Source organism: Danio rerio, chromosome 4 (assembly GCF_052040795.2).
Source record: "Danio rerio strain M-AB ecotype USA chromosome 4, GRCz13ab, whole genome shotgun sequence".
In the NCBI taxonomy this organism is placed as follows: domain Eukaryota; kingdom Metazoa; phylum Chordata; class Actinopteri; order Cypriniformes; family Danionidae; genus Danio; species Danio rerio.
The window spans coordinates 24,872,277-24,895,087 of record NC_141024.2 but is presented as its reverse complement, the minus strand read 5'-3'; the positions used below and the strand labels follow the sequence as shown (position 1 = coordinate 24,895,087).

Below are 22,811 nucleotides of genomic sequence, written 5' to 3'. Positions count from 1 at the left end.
TTGGCCCAATCCCAGTTCTCCCCCTTAGCCCTTACCCTTACCCCTACCCCTTGTTTTGCGCATTCACATGAAGGTTAGGGGTGTTCCAATTCTCTTTAGCTTAAAGACATAGGGCTAAAGGAAAGGGCTGGATACCCCTTGAAACTGAGATTTTTTAGAACCACACTTGAAACCAAGGAGTAAGATAATTTCAAAGAATACAACATCTACAACGACAGCATGGCGGCATATGGAAGTCAGGAGATGCAGAAATTAATATTTTTGTTATTATTAAATGTTTTTTACAGCAAAAAAAAACTAACATACGTTTGATATATTTAAATGATGTGTGCAGGTGCTGTAGTGGTGTCCCATTTCTTAGCGGTAAAACGTGAAGCCTTCTGTTTCAAGGGGAAGATGTAGGTGTACAAAAATAGATTTGGGATTGGGCCTTGTTTGCAATAGTTACTTTCTATGGTAATTAGTTTATTTTATAATGATTCAACTCAGTTACTATTTGTCAGAAGTGGTAACTATAACTAAATACTCTTTTAAAGGAACATGCCCAACATTGAAAAAACACTATATTTTTGAATATCTATAGAAATCATGATGTCAATGATGAACTGCTGTAAATGCAAGGTCTGTTTCATTCATAGTTATAGCCGGAAAGAATCCTTTCACAGACAGCTAGAAGAGAGAGTCATCAACCGATGACATTTCAGAAAATCATGAGAACAAAGACACGCAGTTCAGAGCTATTTTACGCTACATAGATTGAATATGAATAAATGAAACATATAAATGATAAACTCTTGCCCTCTTTCTCTCATAATTAACTGTGTTTAGGCCATCTCTGGTATTTTCGTAAGAATAAAGAATGCTAATTGATTTAGCCTTTACGTTATTGAATACTATTTTTTTCTAATCATGCCATTAGAAGTCACATCCAATCACAAAAGGAAGTTAATTCAAACATTTAGCCGATGTTAAATATAGTGAGATTGGAGTAGCATATACTAGCATAGGTATACATTTGCATAACCTCTTGCAAACAGTAAAACTGTTCTTTCTTCAGTTTTACTAAAACCATCATTTATTTTCATGTACTTTAGTATGTTTTGATGCTAGCACAACAATGTACAAGCTAGAGTCTAATAGCCTCCTGTTGCATATGGTGTGAAACATTCGTCTTTTTAATTCGTCTTTGAAATGGCCCCTTTTAGGCTTTTTTTTTTTTTTTTAATTGTGTTGTTTTGGATTTCGATCAAAGGCTTTCTGCAGACTAATTTTATGAAGTTTGATTATAAAAAAATATATAAATAATATATTTTTACCATTATAAGCTGGCTATATTCACACATTGTTAAAACACAGCTGTGTTTAAAACACTTTGTAAGTTATTTTTGCAAAAAGGGTCTTCTTTAAGATTGATTGAGAGAGGAAACACTGCAATCTTCTTCTCCTGTTTTGTGTGGAACTGTTTTATGTTGATGAAAAAGTATGTGTTTATGAGGAGTCGGGATATAAAAAAATACTGCCAATTGACATACGCTAGGTTAAAAGACAGGTTGAGGAACACCAAATAAGTAGAAATCCCATGTCTGTGAACACAAATTGATAGATTAAACTGTATGACTTTATAGCACTTGGCCACAAAGACAGAATTGTGATACCAGGTGTAAACAGGGTCATTGTGTTTTTTGTGGGGGGATTGCTGCTGAGGCTGATGTCGTTGTGGGGGAGGGGTGGGGAATCATGATGCCGGGTCATTGTGATGTCTGTCAGCCTTCAACGACGAACAATGACAGTCTATTGGCTCAACCTCTGTTCAAATTGACCATTTTTGAAGCCCCCAGTTATCAGTGCTACAAACTTACAACTGTAGAAAAGTGACTGTTAGAAATAAAAAAAGGTGAACATAACACCCCTTGATCTCTTACAGGTCTTAAATGATTTCATTTAGATGTCTCAAAAAGTCTTTAAACACATATCGATAACAACATTACACCTTCAATTTTCTAATTATTTGTAGAACTGCAAAAGTTGAGATTTAACTTGACCATTTTAATCAGTGTGAAAAAAATGATAGATAGCAGCATTTGTACAGCTTGTTTATTAGTGTGTTCTGCATGGCCAAATGCTGCTATTTAGTTCATAAATTTGCATATGTGGGGAATTGGAATGTTTCATTTGCATGCTCAGTTTTACATAATACACAGTTATTCATCAAAAGGGGGTGGTACAGGGGATGGGGGATGCATTTTGTCATCTTTTTTCAACAAGGGGGACTTTTGTAAGAGAAAGATAAATATTGGATTTATTTTCTTTCCTCAGCCTTAAAAAAGTTAACCCATTAAAAAGAAACAGTGTCATAATAAATACAAATATTGTTAAAAATCACAATTCTTTTTGTCACATGTAGTCCACATTTGTGTAAATATGAGTCCCATGTCACACTAAGTACACTACAATTATAAGGTATAAATACAGCACTACAACATACAAAAAGGAAAGATTGAAAAAGTCACTTACCGGTTTATTAATGATTTGATCAGCTGTAGTTTGAAATTACGTAGAGTTTATCTCCTCTAAGGGCTTATTATGTGGTCTCTGTCTCCATCTTGTGGATGGACAATTTCAACATTCTTTGCCCTGCTCAATGACAGGCTGATGGATGCAGACATGCTGTATCTCAGAAATCATAAATATTTAAAAAGGGCACTATTCTTATAAATAAACTCCATAATTGCAATCTAAACAACTCCATTCGCGACTAAAAAGAGCCTATAGTTGAAGTCAGAATTATTAGCCCCCTCTTTTAATTTATTTTTTGAACATTTCCCAAATGATGCTTAATAGAATTTTCACAGTGTATCTGATAATATATATATATATATATATATATATATATATATATATATATATATATATATATATATATATATATATATATATATATTTTTTTTTTTTTTTTTTTTTTTTTTTTCTAGAGAAAGTCTTATTTGTTTTATTTTGGCTAGAATAAAAGCAGTTTTAAAATTTTTAAACACCATTTTAAGGTCAAAATTATTAGCCCCTTTAAGCTATTTTTTTTTTTTTTTGATAATCTACAGAACAAACCATTGCTATATAATAACTTGACTAATTACCATAACCTGCCTAGTTAACCTAATTATCCTAGTTAAGCCTTTAAATGTCACTTTAAGCTGTATAGAAGGGTCTTGAAAAATATCTAGTCAAATATTACTTACTGCCATTATGGCAAAGATAAAATAAATCAGTTATTAGAATATTTTATAGTATAGTGTAGTATTTCATAAGAAAAAAATGCCATGTTTGCCCCAAAGCCCAGTATTAAATTACTCATTACTAGCATATGACATGTCATCTTTTATCGTAAATTTATATTTATTTTGATTTCAAGCTATTTTACCCATGAAGTGGTAATCTTCATGCATTTTGTCTTCTCCCATTGCATAACCAAATGATATAGATTAAAACAAAACAAACAAAAATATTTTATTATGCAAAGAAATTTGAACTTTATTTTAAATAGTTAATTTTCAAACACTTTATTTAAAAGCTAAGCCTATTTTTAAACCTTGAAAACACTGCATTAAAATGCATCCTCAAGGATTTCCAGCACCCACAAAAACACTGACATCTGATTAGCATATATGTATATACTATATAACTAATATTAATAACATTCTCTAAATACATTGAGACATTAGGGATACTTATTCAACATGCCACTGTTTGTGTGCATCAAACTGTCTTTTACCTTCTAATGCTCCATTCTAAGCTAGAATGGAGGTTCTAGTTTTGTAGCTGAGTCAGACCTATCTATTACTGACTGTTATTGTTATTGGCACCACCCCAATAGTTCCATTTAAAATAGCCATTCTGACACACAATCATTGCATTTTTGTCCTTTGAAAGTTAGGTGAAAAATTCATATGTAGGTACAGTTGTTGTTGTTGTACCACAATTCATTCAGAAAAAAAAAGTTGAAAAATCTAAAAAAATAAATAAATAAATCTTCATCTGAAATTCATAATTTTCCTCCTCTGCACCTCCTCATCTATTATATAACATGATATGTATACCCCAAGCTTTAAAATGTCATTTGAAAGTTTGAAATAACTTCACTGTGTGATCTGATTTGCCTTCTGTTTACAGAATGAGGCATGGATTATATTGTAAATGTAGTTATGTTTCCATCCGAAGTTGAGGATCAACTTCCAAATGATTCATTCAAAATTTTAAATAAAAGAGTGTTTGTCCAAGAGAAAAGAAATGATCTAATCCTGGGAAATAAGGTTCATTGTTTAGTCTACTTCTCCAATCATATTCTGGAATTTATTCAGTAAATGAGTTTCCATCAATTTCTTTACCTTTTTTATTATCAGATATATGTTTGTCCTACTCAGTTTTACTTCAATTAATGCACATCTTAGCAATTCCATGCATTTTTCAATGCTATTTATTGAGAACGCACAAAATACTGTAGGTGGATGAAAATGTTTTTTTGTACAGTATTTTGAAAAAGTTTCACACCTACTTGTCAACGTTTTCTATGCGACATTGGTCTGTGTTTACAGTATTTGCCAGTCACTTTGTAAGTAAGCAGTATCTATAGGAAAGTGATGAAGTGGTGTTGGCAGTTCGACAGTGGCATGTACAGTATATATAATTTGCTCGATGTGTAAGATGCGTGGTCACTTTTGGTTGTAATACGTTGTAAAATATTTAATAATAAACAGGCTGCAGCAGGTTAATTTGCCATTTGCTGGTCTTCCGTGCACAGAAATCTTCTCAGGTGTTTGCGTAATTATGCACTTAAAAGCTTTTTAGAAAGTCTTTAGAAAAGTTCATATTGTTATTGCAGATTAAATATAACACTGAAAAAGTTAAATAAATTAACTGTAAGGGCTGATTTATACTTCTGCGTCAAACACCAGCGTATGCTACGGCGCTGACGCATAGCCCTTCGCCGTGGCCGTCGCCGTCACTGACGTGCACCTCTCAAAAAATGTAGAGCTGACGAGTCTGGGCGGGACCGAGAGCCGCGCGAATGACGCGAGCGATTGTTTACAAGTGTAGAGTACCGTGAAGGAGCTCCGGATGGAAAGTTTTGTTTTGTGTTTACCTCATAGTTAAAGTTGTTGCACGTCCGCCGGTTCCTGCCTCAAAATGAGCGAGTTTGAGCCACTTGTACATCCCGGAAGTGTTCAGGAAAAGCAAAAAAGCAAAACTCGACACATAGGAACATTTACACCTCACTGCCAACTAGCGTTTCAGAAGTGTTAATGCATACCAACAGAGAGAGTGCGCAGAAGTATAAATGCACAGCCATGCGCGTTGCATGCGCCGTGGGTTACGCCGGTCACCTGATGCAGAAGTATAAATCAGGCTTAAGTCTTGCACGTCCACCATTTTTGTAGTTTAACACTTTTACTTGTCTTTGTAGTTCAAATTAAATTCACGTCCAAAGCACAATTATTTGTGTGTGATATTAGCCATTATGGTATGCTTGTATATTAACTTTAAACTAATTCATTAATGTTTCTTCAGCTTAGTCTCTATTCAGAGGTTGCCACAGCGAAATGAAACGCCAACTATTCTATTTTTTTTTCGCAGCAAATGCCCCTCAAGACATAACCCAGTACTAGAAAACACACATATATGCACATTGACACACCCTCATACACTACATACGGACAACTTAGCTTATTCAATTAACCCAGAGTCCATGTCTTCACATAAGCACCCAGAGGAAACCCACGTAAATATGGATGCAACATGCCAACAGAAATGCATCCTGGACCAGTTGGGACTCAAACCAGCGACCTTCTTAGTGTAAGGCGACAGTGCTAACAGCTGTGCCACCGTGCTGCCCTTGATTTTTAAATTTCTACCAGAAATAACATTGGAATAGTCATTTCAACAGTCTATAATTTGATTTGTATTTTCCAATACTTTTTAGGATGGACAGTATGTGAATTGTGACACAGCATGTTTGTTTGTACTGGCTTTTTGATATACACTCCCCTAAACACCTGTTATACAGACACAGGATGTCGTCATTTTCAAATACTTTTGTTTTCAGGTGTTGGCAACCTGACAAGATTTTCAAAACCATCCACTTTGAAAACCTTTGTAAACAACCTCCTAGCTAATTCACCAATGAGTGCGGTCAGTTTAAGTTTTATGGAGGAAGGAAATAATAAATAAATAAATAAATAAATAAATAAATAAATAAATAAATAAATGAATGAATGAATGAATGGATGGATGGATGGATGGATGGATGGATGGATGGATGGATGGATGGATGGATGGATGGATGGATGGATGAATGAATGAATGAATGAATGAATGAATGAATGAATGAATGAATGATGTAAATGTGATTCTGAAAACCAACAATAACATTTAGCTTATTTTAATACTGAAGGTTTAATCATACTATAAATGAAACATACTTGAAATATTGGTATGTGCTATGAATATTGTGAACCATGAAAAATAACCATTAAACTATTTCCCACTATTGCCCAAACTCTTCCAACGTCTTCCACCCTCCATTAGCCATTAGCAATCATGTAGACCCGCCTCCAAATTTGCTCCATTTGTCTTGTCGTTCTTGCAGTGCAGGACTGTGTCAGGATTCTCTGATAAATAGATAAAGCTACACAGCCACATTGCTTTTCACCCTCTTCAGAAACCCAATCTACAAATGACTTACAAAGGTAATTGACTTCACTAATACAGTGCTAGCCAGAAATCGGTTAGCAATTTACAACTTCTGATTACATTCTCCTGAAGTCAACAAGTTTTTGGTTAAATACTTGAAGTTTGGTCTGTGATTAATGCAAGGTAAATTTATTTAGATTCTGAGACGTATTGGAACACCCACTTTAGAACTTTGAAAGCTTTGCATGTTTTGATTGCTAACAAGCTAAATCAAGGTTGTTTTAAGGAAATAAATGTCATTACATGAAGCAGGAAAGCTAAATTAGTACTAGTCACTTTTATAACCTCATTTATGTTTAAAATCATGGTCTCATGCTAATTTTTGTCTGTCAATCTTTCAAGGATTGCCACAAACGTGTTGTAAATAAACAATGAAGCTGAGTTATATAATGGTTAAGAATAATCATGGCTTACGTTGTAGGTTGTTGTTGGCTATTTACTTCTGCCGATTGTATTTAGAATCAAGCTTAATTTCAAATTTTCTCGAATAATCTACAAGGCTTTCTTTTGTCCTTTCTTTTCGTGTTGTTTATTTCATTATGTTGCATAATGCTACATTATTTGATTTCATTTTGTTATGTTACGATATCCTACGTTTTATCATGCTACGCTACGCTACGTTTCAGTTTGTTTTTGTTACATTTCAGTTTATTTGGTTGCTTGTTTTTGCTCTGCTTTTTAAGGGGGCCAGACATTTGAGTCGGCCAACGATGTGTCATCACTGCATCCACCATTACTAACACAAAACAAAACACACACCTTTCCCCTTTGAGAATAAGATTTGTGTATCATTTTCTACTTTAGTTTTCATTACAGCTCCAGTGGAGAGAGCTGGTATTCTCTGTATGTGAGTGTATGTTCTGCCAGTTTGTGCTGCCCCAGGCCTGCTGAAATCTTGTCACATGCTGTCTTCCTCTTTCAGTTACACCTCTCTCGTTCCATCCGCCCGCTCTCTCTGGCTCTATCGCTCCATCCGTTCTCTCTCTCCATGTGGCAGGAGCGATTGTTGCTCCGTGACAAGCACAGCTTTAACATTTCAGCAGAGAAGAATCAGGTGGCAGTTTCATATAAACCTCTCTCTCTCTCTCTCTCTCTCTCTCTCTCTCTCTCTCTCTCTCTCTCTCTCTCTCTCTCTCTCTCTCTCTCTCTCTTTCTCTCTCTCTGACACGTTCAGTTCTTCTATACCTGACACTGCTGATATTCCTGCTCCCCCTTTTTTTCACCATCTCTCCATCTCATTTCGTCTGTCTCTCCATTTCTCAGCCCCGTCTCACTTTTTCCTGCCTAATTGGATGGGGAAAGTTTTACAGAGTCTCACGACTTGTGTGACGAAGATAGAGGGAGAACCTATAGATACACTGTGATTGTTTTTTTAGGACATGTTTTCCATTACATGTGTCAGTTTAAACAAGGCGAAATTCAGTCAGAAGCAAAACAGTTTGAGATTTAAACCTAACCTTTATTTTCAAACAAGATTTCATTTATGAAAATGTTGAATTTTTTTTTCACTTCAAATTTGGTGATGTTTTATTATTATTATTATTATTATTATTTTTTTTTTATTCATTTATTCATTCATTCATTTTCTTGTCGGCTTAGTCCCTTTATTAATCCGGAGTCACCACAGCAAAATGAACCACCAACTTATCCAGCAAGTTTTTACGCAGCGGATGCCCTTCCACCTGCAACCCATCTCTGGGAAACATCCACACACACATTCAAACACACTCATTCACTACGGACAATTTAGCTTACCCAATTCACCTGTACCACATGTCTTTGGACTGTGGGGGAAACCGGAGCACCCTGTGGAAACCCACGCTAACGCAGGGAGAACATGCAAACTCCACACAGAAACGCCAATAGAGCCAACCAGCGACCTTCTTGCTGTGAGGCGACAGCACTACCTACTGCGCCACTGCATCGCCCTATTATTATTATTAATATTATTATTGTTATTGTTGTTGTTGTTGTTATTATTTGTTGTTGTTATTGTTTATAATATTTGCCATATTAGTGTTGGTCTAGGTTAGGGCTACACAATATATAATTTCAGCATCAATATCGCAATGTGTGCATTCACAATAGACACATCACAAAGATATGCAATGTTGAGTCTAAATTATAGTTGACCAGGGGCCTGTTTCAGAAAGGAGGTTAAGTGAAAACTCAGAGTATTTTAACCCTGAAATGAGAGAAACTCTGGGTTTCCCGTTTCAAAATGGCAGGTTTGTTAATCTCGAGAAGGCAGGGTAAGTCAAGCCTGTTTCTAAAAGAGAGGTAACTTTAACTCAGAGTCAGTTACTGTGGTAACTTACTCTGTGAACCTAACCTGGTCAGGAGCAGGTTTTATCCTCTAAACTCTGTCAGAGTTTCTGTCTGTCTCCTCCCCTTTTTTAAAGACGAAGCGTATTTCTCGCCTTGCGTTTCCACCCACCTATTTTAATGCTCATTTTGGATATGTGCATAAAAATGATTGATGGAAACGTCATGATGCACTTAACTTTTGAAAATATGCATAAAAACATGCATAATTGAGCAGGATAAACTTTTATTCGATAGAAAATAAGCGCATAAGCTACGATGGAAACACTTTTACTGAACAAATTACAGTATGTACATTAAAAAAGGTCTTCATATGATGATGAAAATGTGTGTGAATGGACAAACCAGCAGGCTGAGCACACTGTAACACGTCTGAAATGTTGTTTTAGTCATTCTAAAATGCTTTAACTGTTTCAGTATTAGTGTATATAATTAGGCTACCTCCGAGGATCTGGAGCGTGTCAAGAGTCTCCGCGTCTCATGGCTTCAAACGCCCCCACGTGTTCATTGTCTTCTGAGGCGCAAGTACATTTATTAAATAAATAATTGACGGAGCTTCTTCCACCACAGTAAATTCTCTTTTTACTGTTGATATTTGGCGCCAGTTTATCAGGAAGTGACGATTTTGTTCTCTTTGACTCGTTGGATGGAAACACTGCTTTATTCGCATCTTTTATACAATATTCCAGTTTTGCACATAAATTTATGTAATATATTTGGATGGAAACATAGATATTGCCTACCTTTTAGTCACACACAGAACAATTAATAATTAGCTTAAATTCATTGACCTTCGACATATACTGTAACTAGATTGATGGGATTATTATTCTTTCTAAAAATTATTTTTAGTACCGGTTACCTTCTAAATGTTATATCAATCTCTATCACTTGATCAATAAAAAAGGCAAACACAAAAGTGCACTTTAAATCTATCTAAACTGATAAACGTGTATAAAAGTTTAGAAAAAATGTATAAACATCACACATTACATTACTTATTTTATTATACTTAAATATTTAAATATTTAACAATTTAAATTACAAATTACACATTAACTTGAGCAGCTGTTTTCCCAGGTTAACTTTCTCTGTTTCACTGATGGTTGCTTCTTTTTAAATGTATACACTCATATTTGCTATAATGTTGCATGATCACATTAAGATCAGCTGGACAAAGAAATGCTGATCTCTTTTTTTTTTAAGATGTTGCCATGGTCACTCGTAATATCTGCGCTCCATTGATAATGCCTTTTTATAGTCACGGTGTGTGCGTTTAACTCTGAGTTTGTCTACTAAAAGTTAATTGACCTAACTCAGATCCGCTATTCTGAAACTGAAAACTCTGAGTTTTTAATCTCTCTGTAAATCAACTCAGAGTTCAAGTTTAAACTCCGAGTTGTTTGAACCTCCTTACTGAAACAGGCCCCAAGAGCTATCAATTTGTGTTGAATCACTAAATTTATATGATTTATGCAAAAAAAAAAAAAAAAAGTTTTCTTAATTTTTTTTGTCTTATTTCTAGTATAAATATCTACATTTAAAGTGTAAATCAAATTATTTCACGTACCCCACTGGCTGATAATTGTGCTTGTTTTAAGTAAAAACACTTAATTTTCTTTTCTATTGCTTCTGACAGTAAAAAGCTAAACCTTTTTTTTTCTTTTTTTAATCTAAGAAGTTTTTCATATTTGCACTATAAAAAAAGGCAGGGTTCCACATAATTCAATCATGTTGACCCAACACAAATGGATTAAGTTAATTTAACACTATTAGCAAGTTTATGGGGCTTGAAGATAAAAAAATTAAATTGTTCCAATGAAATCTCAATAATTGTGTTTTTATATCTCATTTTGATAAGTAGTTTGCGTGTAGAGTGTGGACTAGAAACGAGACAAAGAAAAGTAAGAAAACCATTTTTTTTTGTATTGTTATGCTGCTACATTGTTATGATGTTGCATTGTTGTGTGTTCACACCAGATGTGAAACGTGCAAATAAATAGTGCTATTTGCACGTAAATAGACGCGTGAACATTTTGAGTTTATTCACCTCATTCGCACATCAAATTTGCTTAATTTTCACGTCAAATTTACTTCACAATAGATGCGAATTCGCATCATGGACAGAGCTTCTGTCTGACTGGTGATGCTAGTTTTATTGCTAAATGTCTGACATGGATTTATTGAGAGAATAGCTGTGCTTATGTGCTTTAGGAAGGCTGATAAACAGCTTATATTCGTTCAGAGCCATGTCTGAGTCCAGGGCTTGGCGTTAACACCCACCAATCCACCAAATGCGGGTAGGTTTTAGCTGTGGTGGCTTAGTCAGACTTGGCTAGAGAAAAATAATTTTTAAATTATAGTTTTCTTAAAAGCAGGATTTAACATTTAAGATGGCCCATAAAACAACCGTGCATAGAGGAATTCTTACAATTTAGCAACTTTTTTGCCAATATGTAAAATTTACTCTTAAGATCAGGCTTGAAATATTACATTATAAGAAAAAGTTTAATGATTGCCGTTGATAAATTATGCGTTCATACAAATGTTCAAAAAGAAAATAAAGAATTATTCCACAGTATTTAAATGAGTAAACTGATTACTAAATTAGTATTACTAAAATAAAATAAATTAATTACTAAAATAAAATAAAAAACCGGCAGCTGTGGTTGCCAGTACTTTACCGTTAAAAACAAGTAAGTAATTTCTCATTTTTACAGTAAATTACCCTATTTTATTATTTTATAGAGGTAATATGACTGCATTTTGAATGATCAACATCTACACATCTTTTGTTACACAGTTAGACACGTTAGCATACCCACATGCAGGTGGTGATGAGGAAGTTACATAATGAGCCAATGCTCATCACAATCAAATTTTCCCACAAGCAGAAAAGTGTATCAGCATATAGAAGGTGCTCATTGTCATTCACACAGCTACTAAACACCAGTATGGTAACACACATAAAATTAAAGTTATGTAATAAACATTGTTTATTAACATTAGATGTAACATAAATCTCTAATGTACATAACTGATGGGGAAACAACAAAAAGATCCATATTAATGTCAACAAAATGCATAAAACGTTATGTGCCATGCAGGGAATTCTGGGAAAGTCAATTTACAGTTATTCACCATATATATTAGGGAAACATACCGTTAACCAGGTTACGGATTTGTACTGTAGCATTTTTACAGTTTTTTTATCTAAATTACCACTCCAGGCATGTTAGTTATGTATGCGTTTAAATTGCTTTTACATCCAGTTTTATGTATTTATAATTATGTTTATTTATGTAGCACCATGGTCCTGCGAAATAAGACATTTTGTTCCACTTTGTCCACAAATGCAGCGAAATGACAATGAAGCTCAACATGACTTGACACTCATGAGATCGTATTGTTTATTTACTACCTTAAGTGTGTTTGCTGATGGCTGATGTTGTGTTCTTCATAGGAGATGTTCTTGTATGCATGTATATCATATGACAGACCACATGAGCTTCTTCATCTTAATTTAATTTGCATAAAACAGAACTCAAATGTGTGTCATCACCAACAATCTCTGTCCCTCACATTGCTAGCATTCATCGAAAATGAATGAGTTCTGGTTTCCCTGTCACTACAAATCACTGTCAACCTGAACATCCCTTAAGGCAGGATATTAACTGAAAAGGAGCCTCATAAGTGACTGATTTGCAACGCTCTTCATAAGGAAACTGAGCTCACAATTGATCCCAATGGTATCTGACATTAGCATGTTGCTCAGCTAACACCATTCTTAATCCTGTAAAATTAAAATCCATGAAAATACACAAATGCTGGATGAATTAGTTTTTTTTTTTTCATATTGGGTAAAACATGCAAGCTCCTTGCAGTGAATTTTGAGTCTGCGTTTGACTAGAAACATATTTGATATGCATTTAATATTTTTCTAAAACATATTCAATCTGCATTTGCAAAGAAATTACTTTCTAATTTAAATCTGAGCGATATCTGTAACTATTGAAAGTCTTTTCGCAAAAATAAATAATATTACATATAAACATATATATATACACACACACACACACATACATACATACATACATACATACATACACACACATATATATGTGAGTGTATGTGTGTGTGTGTGTGTATATAAATTCAAAAACAAAATCTTAATTTATGTTTACAAGAACATTTTGTATGGGTTTGGAATGATACGTGGGTGAAAAAAATTGTATTTTTGGAATAAATTCACAATTTATCTTGTTTTAGTTGTTGTAACAAACCACAGGAGATTAACAAAGCTGAATTTGTTATTGCATAGTTAGTTATAAACAAACTAATTAACTGTAAACTAGACATTTAGGTCATTAAAGGTCTTCTTTTTTTCTTTTCTGAGGTTTATAAGATGAAAATTGCTGACCGGTGAAAACCAGAGGAGAGCTCTTGTCCTGCCTTAAGGCAAAGCTTATTTGATTCAGCCTTTGAGAATAAACTCAACTCACCGCCTCAGGGAAACTGCAATATTATGTCAGTGTATGTGCCTAAATGCATTGGATTAAACACCAAATCAGCAGTTTTGTAACTATGATAAGTAACTATATGAATTCTATATAAACAGCATTGCGAAAAAAACACCATTTAAAAGTTGTCCGTTTCTCTGCATTTATTGTTTGGCTTTGAGTAAAATTAAAGTCTGTGTTTGAGAATCTTGATCTAATTCTTTTTCTATGTCTGTCTGTCCGTCCGTCCGTCCATCCATCCATCCATCCATTCATCCATCCATCCTTTGAATTATCAACTTTCAGACGGAAGAATGAATGAACGAATCTTTTGTTTGTTCATTCATTTATTCATTGAAAATTGTTCATCACAAATTTATTAACCAACTGTCATTGGAGGATGGACAAATTTTGTAAAATTTACAATTGAGGTAATTATTTGTACAATGTGCTTATCCAGAGCGAGCAGACGAGCTGCTAAAATGACTCTGGACCTCTCAAACCCAATGCCTCTTTGAGCTTTTACCTTCTGGTTGGAGCTACAGAGAACTGTACACCACAACAACCCAACACAGAAACAGTTTCTCCCTGAGGCAATCCATATCATAAACACTTTATGATAGTAACTGTAAAACAAGCATCAATACTTTTATACACATATACACCTATTTATTTAACATACCAATTTGCGCATCACAGCTGCACATATAATGTTCTAACCAATATACCTGTACGTACTCTTGTCAATTTGTATATTTGCTTTCACTATTTACTGCTATTTTAATATATATATATATATATATATATATATATATATATATATATATATATATATATATATATATATATATATATATATTATCTGTTTTTTATCCTACCTCTGTAATTCTGCTGCACTGTAGAAGCTCTGTTATGTAAACAAATTCCTCATTGCCAACATACCTGGCAATAAAGCTCTTTTTGATTTGTGATTCTGATCTTTCATAACGATTAGTCACTAAATAAAAAAATAAAAAGTTTCTAATTGTCATGAGATATGTGTATATATATATATATATATATATATATATATATATATATATATATATATATATATATATATATATATATATATATTATGTTCTTTTTATTGTTGTTGTGTTTTCTAGTCATCCTGTAACTGACAGTGTAGCTACCAAAATAGAATAAAAATCCCATAAAAGAAACACATATCACAGAAAGATCCATTTTATTTCTGTTGTGTGATCCAAGTATTTTGAATCCATAAAAATGTGAGGAGCACACACAAATTAAAGCATTTATTCAGTATCCTTCAGTTTCATCTCCATTATGGATGGACACATCGATACAGCAGTATTGATTTATCAGTACTCACAAGCTGTTTGTATCAATACCTTTCAAAATACATCAATATTGAAATTATATTACTACAGAACAGAGGGTTTTGCATTATTTCAGAGGTTTTGTTTAATAATTAGCTGGCCTAAGTCACATAGTGTGGAAAATGTCTTGTTCTAAGGCAGGAAAGAAATAACTAAACTGAATGTTTGCTAAACACAAAAGTTTCTGCATTCAGGAAGTTTTTATGTAACTCAAACTCTTTAAAATTCTAAATAATTTAATACTTAAATGAGAAAATTCTCATCATGCACTGTAGAACAATGCAGAATCAGATTAACTATATTGTAAAACAATCAAATATCAAATTAAGCTGGCAGTTTGTTTGAATTAAATAAGTACATGAAAAATAAAATAAAAGCATGTTGTCTTCACTGTTGGACATTTCAATATGCTCTAATAATAATAATAATAATAATAATAATAATAATAATAATAATAATAATAAAAAAAACATTCATCTTCATGTTTCATCAAAAGTAATTTATTAAATAAAAAAGCCCCATTTTCTACTGCAGTTAATTCTTTTTTGTATTTAACACTTGTTTGCCAGTTCCGTCAGTATGGAGTGAGAATTATGCTTTCTTTTACTCATAGGATCGAAACGGTACTTCATTCACAAATGTTTTATGCGATATTCCTGTTTTTGTTCATACATATTATGTGCATACTTGGATGGAAACAATTCATGAAACCAGGCTGCAGTAGCACATTATTCAAAGCTATAGTGCTGTTTTGAGTTTCTGATATTTGGCATCATTGTATGAATTCAATGTAGTTCTCATTCTGTCTCTCTCTTTTTTTTTCTGGCCTTCATCACACAGAATGATTAATGGGGAGGTGTGTCAGAGGCATTTGATTAATGTCTAGCGTCTTCCTCCACATTGGGAGATAGAGACGAGGGTTAGGTTATGGCGGAGTGTGTACAGATAAGGATTAGGGCTTGTTTGAAAGCTGATATCTCATTTGGAATGAAGATATTTGTTAATATATCAGCCCTTTATTAACACTAGATTGAAACCTGAGATGTTTATCAGATACAATACAGATATGAAGCTGAGAGTTCTTTCATACTGGAGTATGGAAATTAAACTGCAGTTGCAGTTTTCATTGGTTCGTTTATTCTTTGGTTCATTCGTTGGTTGGTTAGTTCATTGTTTGTTTGTTCGTTCATTTGTTCATTCATTCGTTCATGCATTAGATAGTTCATTTGCTTGTTCTTTCATTTGTTACACTGTAAACGATTTCTTGTTAAATTAACAGTAAGTTACTGGCAACAATTATCCAGTAGCTGCTGTAATTCATAAAACAGTAACATTACTGTAATACTAATTACTTTAGTATTAGATTTACTGTCAAATGTAATACATCATTTTACTGTTTTCTTTTTATACTGTAACACCAATTACAGTAGTAATACACATACTGCAAAACAGAAAACAGTATTTTACTGTACATTTTTACCATGCAGAACTACGGTATTTTAACATTACTTTCATTATTACTGTATAGTATTTTACAGTTATTAAATGTTATTTTATTGTATTTAACAGTGCTACTTTATAATGAGCAAAAAAGTTCAAAAATTGCACAAATGTTATTTTAACTGTTCAAGAAATACAAGAAAAATAAAGAAACTGAAACTTTAACTTCACAATAAAAGTTTATTGTGTAAACCCTACTGAAACAGTAGCAATTATTCAATATAACACAGCAACAGAACACTAATGAAAAATTGATCAGTAAAACCAGTCAACAATTAATGCATCAAAAAGTATTACAATTTTAAAAACAGATGAAAATACTGCTACAAGACAGGAAATGATGAAGGCCAAATTATGTTGTGGAAAAGGGACAGTGAAAAAGGGCAGGAGCACTTCTGATGATCCTGCAAAAACGACAAGCAAAATCAATCACTGGAGTAAAAACTAATCATGGCTCAAATTATTTTTTTCATTCAGAAACCAAACACCGCACTGCTGTTTTATATATATAAAACACAGTTTTTTATCGTTTTTGTTGGCAAAATACAGATTGTTGTCTATTTACAATTACACTAACGTTAATGGGGAAAAGATCAGTCAAGTCAACACTAGTCAAGTGTCCACACAGATATGTAAAAAATAAAGTCTCATCTTAACTTAATGTCTGACTCTGTATAGCTTGAATATCTGATTCCATGACCACACTAGCGCTTCCATGAATTTAAGAGGGGTGAACACAGTTAATTCTGACCTTAAGAGGCTACATATTAAAAATAAATAAATAAATAAAATCTAATTTAACGTGACTAATGTTAATCAAGTACTTTTAGGCTTTTAACATGTGAAAATCTACTTCTAACTTACAGACAAGATTACATTAGAGAACATGAAAGCCGTGGGTGATTTAAAAAAAAAATAATGCTAATGATAAGTTACTGACATTTGGTTCGCATAAAACAAAGTAATCACTAAGCATTCATTTTTGGCAAAATCTGCCAAAAGGCACAGCAACACAATCAAATGTGTTAAAGTTGAGCAAAGAAATGAAGAGTAGTCAAGCAATCTACTTCATGAAATGTTTGTGATAATATTTTGCGGTCAATTAGTATTACTGTATTTCAATATGCAGCGATGGCATGTCAGTGAGACAAATAAATATTATTACACCTCTCCAGTGACATTTCCTCAAATTAAATTATCATAACGTTACTGTGCACAGCATCAGTAAAACGTTAAGAATAATTTAAATACCAAATTTTAAAACAGTCACTGCAAATTACAAACTAAAATTAAAGATAGGCTTACAGAAATCCTGAATGCATGATAATATGAAGATTTATTACTCACTGATGTCGAAGCACTTCGTCAGAGATGTAGACAGGACAGAATGTGTGCCATCAAATGAGCTCTTGTGCAGTCTTTGTTGGACATCAAGGTAGTATGTTTACCCACACTGTAAAAAAAAAAAATCTGTTATTTTACATGTTTTTTTCCCAGAAGCTAGGGTAATAGAGTCATTTGGTTAAGTGGTTTAAAATAATTTTATTTATTAAATACTTGCTTACCCATATATAGATGTAAAAGTAACCAAAATAAATAATTCATTAAAATGTGTGGGATACTAAGCATGTTTGGTCTACAGAGAGAAGTAAACATTTACTTTAAGCATTGATCCTAATGAATTTATTTCTGAACTACATCTAACCTCGCCTCGGAAACAGCATTTTTGAGCATTTAGATCAGGGGTGCTCAACCCTGTTCCTGGAGATCTACCTTTCCGCAGAGCTTACCTGCAACCTTGATCAAGAACACCTGTCTTTATTTACCAAGTGCTCCTTCAGATACTATTTAGTTTGTTTAGTTGTGTTTGATCAGGGTTGGAGCTAAACTCTGCAGAAAGGTCGATCTCCAGGAACAGGGTTGAGCACCAATGTTTAAGACAATAAAAAATAAGACATCTAGATGATATTTTATATTCAATCATTTGTGAAATTTAAATGACTTATATTCAGTATACATAACATAAAATTAGAATAAGAATAAAAAAATAATACTCTATGCCAAATAAAATACTTCAGATCTAAATAAAGCAGGTGTTTTTACCTAAAGGTTCCTTTCCTCCAGTTAGTTTAGTTGCAGATCCCTCCACATCTGTGCTTTATTTGGTTCTTGACTTAAGAGTAACTGGTGTCACATTCCAGGTCCATCACAATCTGAGCTAGAAAGACAATATGGCAAAAGACAAGACACATTTAAATAAGTCTCAGAATAAAATATTTAAAAGGATAGTTTACTTTTCTGCCACCATTACTCCATGTGTTTTAAATCCATTTAAACTTCTGTTGAACACTAAAGCAGATATTTTGAAGAATGTTAGAAACCAGAAACTATTGACATCCATATTTGAACCAAATTTCTTTAAAAAAAAAAATGAGTTTATGTTCAATGGAACAAAAAAATAATCTAACTATTTTGAAACAAGTGGAGGATGCCAAAGATGCCATTATTTTTATTTTTGGGTGAACTGTCCCTTCAATTCAAATGTCACGCATTACTCATAAAAACTGATGTATCGCTTGAGGAAAACTAAATCAAGTACCTCCTGTGAGCAAGCAGAATCATTATGCCATTGTATTCAGCCAACTGACCCAGCCGAGGCTCGAACCAGCAACCTTCTTGCTGTGAGGTGACAGCACTACCTACTGTGCCACTGCGTCGCTTCTGGAAGAAGCAAAAGAGGTTGTACATGAAACTCCTCACAACAAATCTGTGAACAACTTGACATTTCAAAATCTAATCAAAATGAGGAAGACATCAACATTACCTTGAATAATCAAGAGAGGAGAGATTGGTAGCATCAGTTTTTCAGCATCAATTGCTGTAGTTGCAAAAAAGATAAATATAATAAAAGTAAAATAAGACTTAACATTTAATAATCTAAATCTATGGTACAACCATACAAATCTGTATGGGGTTTAAATAAATTTGTATACAAATCATTCCCTACACCTGAACACCAAAAATAAAATGTACAATTAATGACACAATAACGTTATACAATAAGCTCATTAACCAGTGAGAAATAGACAATTAATATGAATTATGTTAATATTAACGTTAGCTTAAAAGACATCAACTGAATTTTATTATCAGCTCAATTTAATAAAACAGTTTAGACTTGTTTCATTGTGAGTTTAGTGTGAATAACTAACTTACAGTTTACAAATCTAACCATAATGATAACTTGGTCATAATGACCACATGAAGACCAGAGCTTACCTTAATGTTAAACGTTTAACTTTTCATGGTGACTTTGCCTTCATCTCAGTGTTGTGCTGAAATAGAGAATTCATTAATGCAGTTAACCCCAAGTAAAAGTTACGTTTTTTTTTCAGGTAACTTAACGTTACTATGGTCAAAAACTCACTTAAGATAAACTCACTGTAATTACCTTATCTAATACCTCGCAAACACTACAAACACGGTCTGGCGTCGAATAACGTGACATAAGTACCTAACTTACAGTACAACTAAAGTAACTTGGTTAATTATTTTAAATTACACACACACTACACGGAAATATACACAAAACAATCCTTTAACGAACAGAATTTGACTTTTAAACACTTACCGAGGATGAATTCACTGGAAGAAAAGGCGACAGGTGGATTTCAAATTAGAAGAGCCGTTGCTTGCCTGGTGAAGGTCGAATCGAGTCGGCTCGGCTTTATGAATCGGCTCCTTAGAACAGTAAAGAGTCGAGTCCGCCTAAAACCGATTCCTTTTTGTATATTATTGTAAGACACAACAATGAATCATTACTATTTCGTTATACTGCTCGGCCACACACATTTATACACATATTGCTGAATGTGCTTGTGAACACGTGTGATAAAATAATTCCCAAGCAAACGGTTCAATCCGATTCGGTGTCGTTTGTGTGCTGAACCGAACCAGTGCAAACGTGGTATTGATAAAATAGTAATATTGTTTTTTTCTTCTCACTTTACCAGCGAAAATATTACATATATCTGACTTTAACAATAAGAATGAGGTTCGCTTGAAGTGTTTTGAGAATTAATATTTTTTTCTCCCAGGGTTCATTTCACACCAACAAGCAAATATAATGGCGGATGAGAAAAGCCAGATCATATCATAAATATTGCGTTTAATATGTCACGAAATGAAGTTTTAACAGTTTTTCATGCAAGAATGTAGTTCTTCCAAACTCAAATCTGTGGTTTGTTTTTAGATATCTATATGTCTAATTTTAAGTGTGCTTTGCCGATAGGGGAGATTCTGACCTCCAGGGGTTGACGGCGCTCCATCACTCATGTATCCGGCAAACCTCATGCTTTAATCGGCCTAGACATTATTGAGACATGCCCTGTCTTCGATGACTAGATAATAAATGTGTTATGAAATAAAGTTTTAACCGTTTTTCATGCGAGAATGTAGTTGTTTTAAACTCAATTCTGTGGTTTATTTATTAAGATAGTGCGTATTTTAAAATGTTGTTTTGAAAATGCGGAGATATGTGACCTCTACGGTGGCCCATATGGGCGCCCAATATTCTTTAATCCGTCTAAAGCAGGTTGGTCACTCTGACATTTAAGCTGACTTTGAAATCATTTTGTGTGTTTAACAGTCTTTGGTTAGGTGAATCAATTTATTTTTGTTCCAATTTACGTTTTGGTTTAGCACAAAGTTATGTTTATTAAATATTATTTAATATTTCCATGTTGCCTTATAAAGTGCACCCAAAAATGGAAAACCAGGGGACAGTTTAATGCACTGAACAGTCTGAAGAAACTGGTTAGGTTATTTACTTCACAAAATAATTTGTCTAAAAATAAATAAACATAATAATCATAATATATAGTGTGTGTGGAGTTGTTCTTGGTCATTTGCAGTACTGTATTTAGATGCACAGTAACGGATTTTTCCCCAAAATTCATTATAAAATCTACAGTAACATACTGTTAACCATGTTTACAGTATAGAAAAGTTGAAAATACATTATTATACTGTGAAAACAACAATATATACAGTAACACACTGTGCACAGCTTATACAGTAAAAAACTGTTGAGAAATGCAGTATAATACTGTGAAAACAACAGAAATCGTTTACAGTGTAGTTAGTTACTTATTTCAGCTTTCCATGTTTATGTCGTATTTGCAGGTATTTGTAGATTGGATAAACTATTTAATTAAACTATTAGTGGCTCTCAAATCTGATTTAATGAATGAAATAATCAGGTAGTATTTCAGCTTTTGTATACCAGTAATTGATGACTCTCAGTGTGAATCATTAAGTCAGTTATTAATTGATTTACTTAGGAATGTGACAACATGTGAGAAAATTTTAATTTAAACATAATATAATATTTTTTTTATGCAGATTTCTAAACAAAACTACAAATTAATGAGTTGTTAAATGAGTCATTCAACTGTTTTGTTCAAAATCCAAAACAGTTTCATAGCGGTTCGTAACGTTTTGATTTAGTGGCTAACTTGTATGAAGTTCTACGATAACATTCATACAGTTATGTGTGGTTTGCATATCCCTCAATGACTGTTGGGTTTAGGGGCAGGGTTCAGTGCCATGCCTCCTTTTTTTCAAATTTGACATTTTTTGTACGACTGAACTCATAAAAATTCATATGAATTTTGAATATTCATATGAATGTCTAAACTGACAAGGACAGACATCATAGACATTGTCATCATAACTTCCAATATTGTCTCAACTATTAGCTGCTCATTATTAAATTGTTGTTTATTGAATTTATGTATTGAAATCACACACATTCATATAAGCATTTACCACATTAGGGACACCATTAATTCCCATTTACAGACAAGGATGTTGTTAGATTTTTAAAATATATATTAATACATTTTGCACAATAAACAAGATATTTATTGTGACCTCATTATAAAATATAAATCAAACATGTTTTATTTTAATTGTAACCCTTACAAATAAATAGAAGAAAGAAAAAAACATTTTTCATTCATTCATTCATTCATTCATTTTATACTATTATTAATAGCTTATATATTTGTTTAATTAATGAATTTAATCATTCATCCATTAGTTATCCATTAATTCATTTTGATTAATTCATTTAGGATTGTTTTTTTTTCTTTTGCCATATAAATTCAATAGTACTTTCTTTTTTATTTCCACTGTTTTTCAGAAGGCTTTAATGATGGGTCAGTGAAAGAGTTTGCCAGATGAGTGAAATGAATTCCTGGAAAGGTCTGGACACTGAAGTCTCACCTCTCTACAGTTGTCAGCGGTTATTACGGTAACTAGACTGAAGGAGCAGTGCCCAGTGTGTCTGTGTGTGTGTCTG

At 33.2% G+C, this 22,811-nt stretch overlaps 1 protein-coding gene and 1 long non-coding RNA gene across 2 annotated transcripts in view; one reads left to right on the top strand and one right to left on the bottom strand.

Moving 5' to 3' along the window:
- Window positions 1-6,564: 6,564 nt before the first annotated feature.
- The window catches only part of celf2 (cugbp, Elav-like family member 2), a 439,402-nt gene continuing 423,155 nt past the window's right edge, over window positions 6,565-22,811 (top strand). Inside the window, exons 1-2 of the mRNA XM_087246193.2 lie at window positions 6,565-6,737; window positions 22,653-22,763. The gene's annotated coding sequence lies outside the window, so the exon portion shown is untranslated. The remainder of the gene's footprint in view (window positions 6,738-22,652; window positions 22,764-22,811) is intronic.
- On the bottom strand, window positions 18,543-20,145 carry LOC148679948 (uncharacterized). The gene is made up of 5 exons (XR_015942107.1): window positions 20,079-20,145; window positions 19,727-19,782; window positions 19,272-19,325; window positions 19,047-19,168; window positions 18,543-18,665 (listed from the first exon to the last, which is right to left on the bottom strand). It is a non-coding gene; the product is annotated as an uncharacterized LOC148679948 (long non-coding RNA).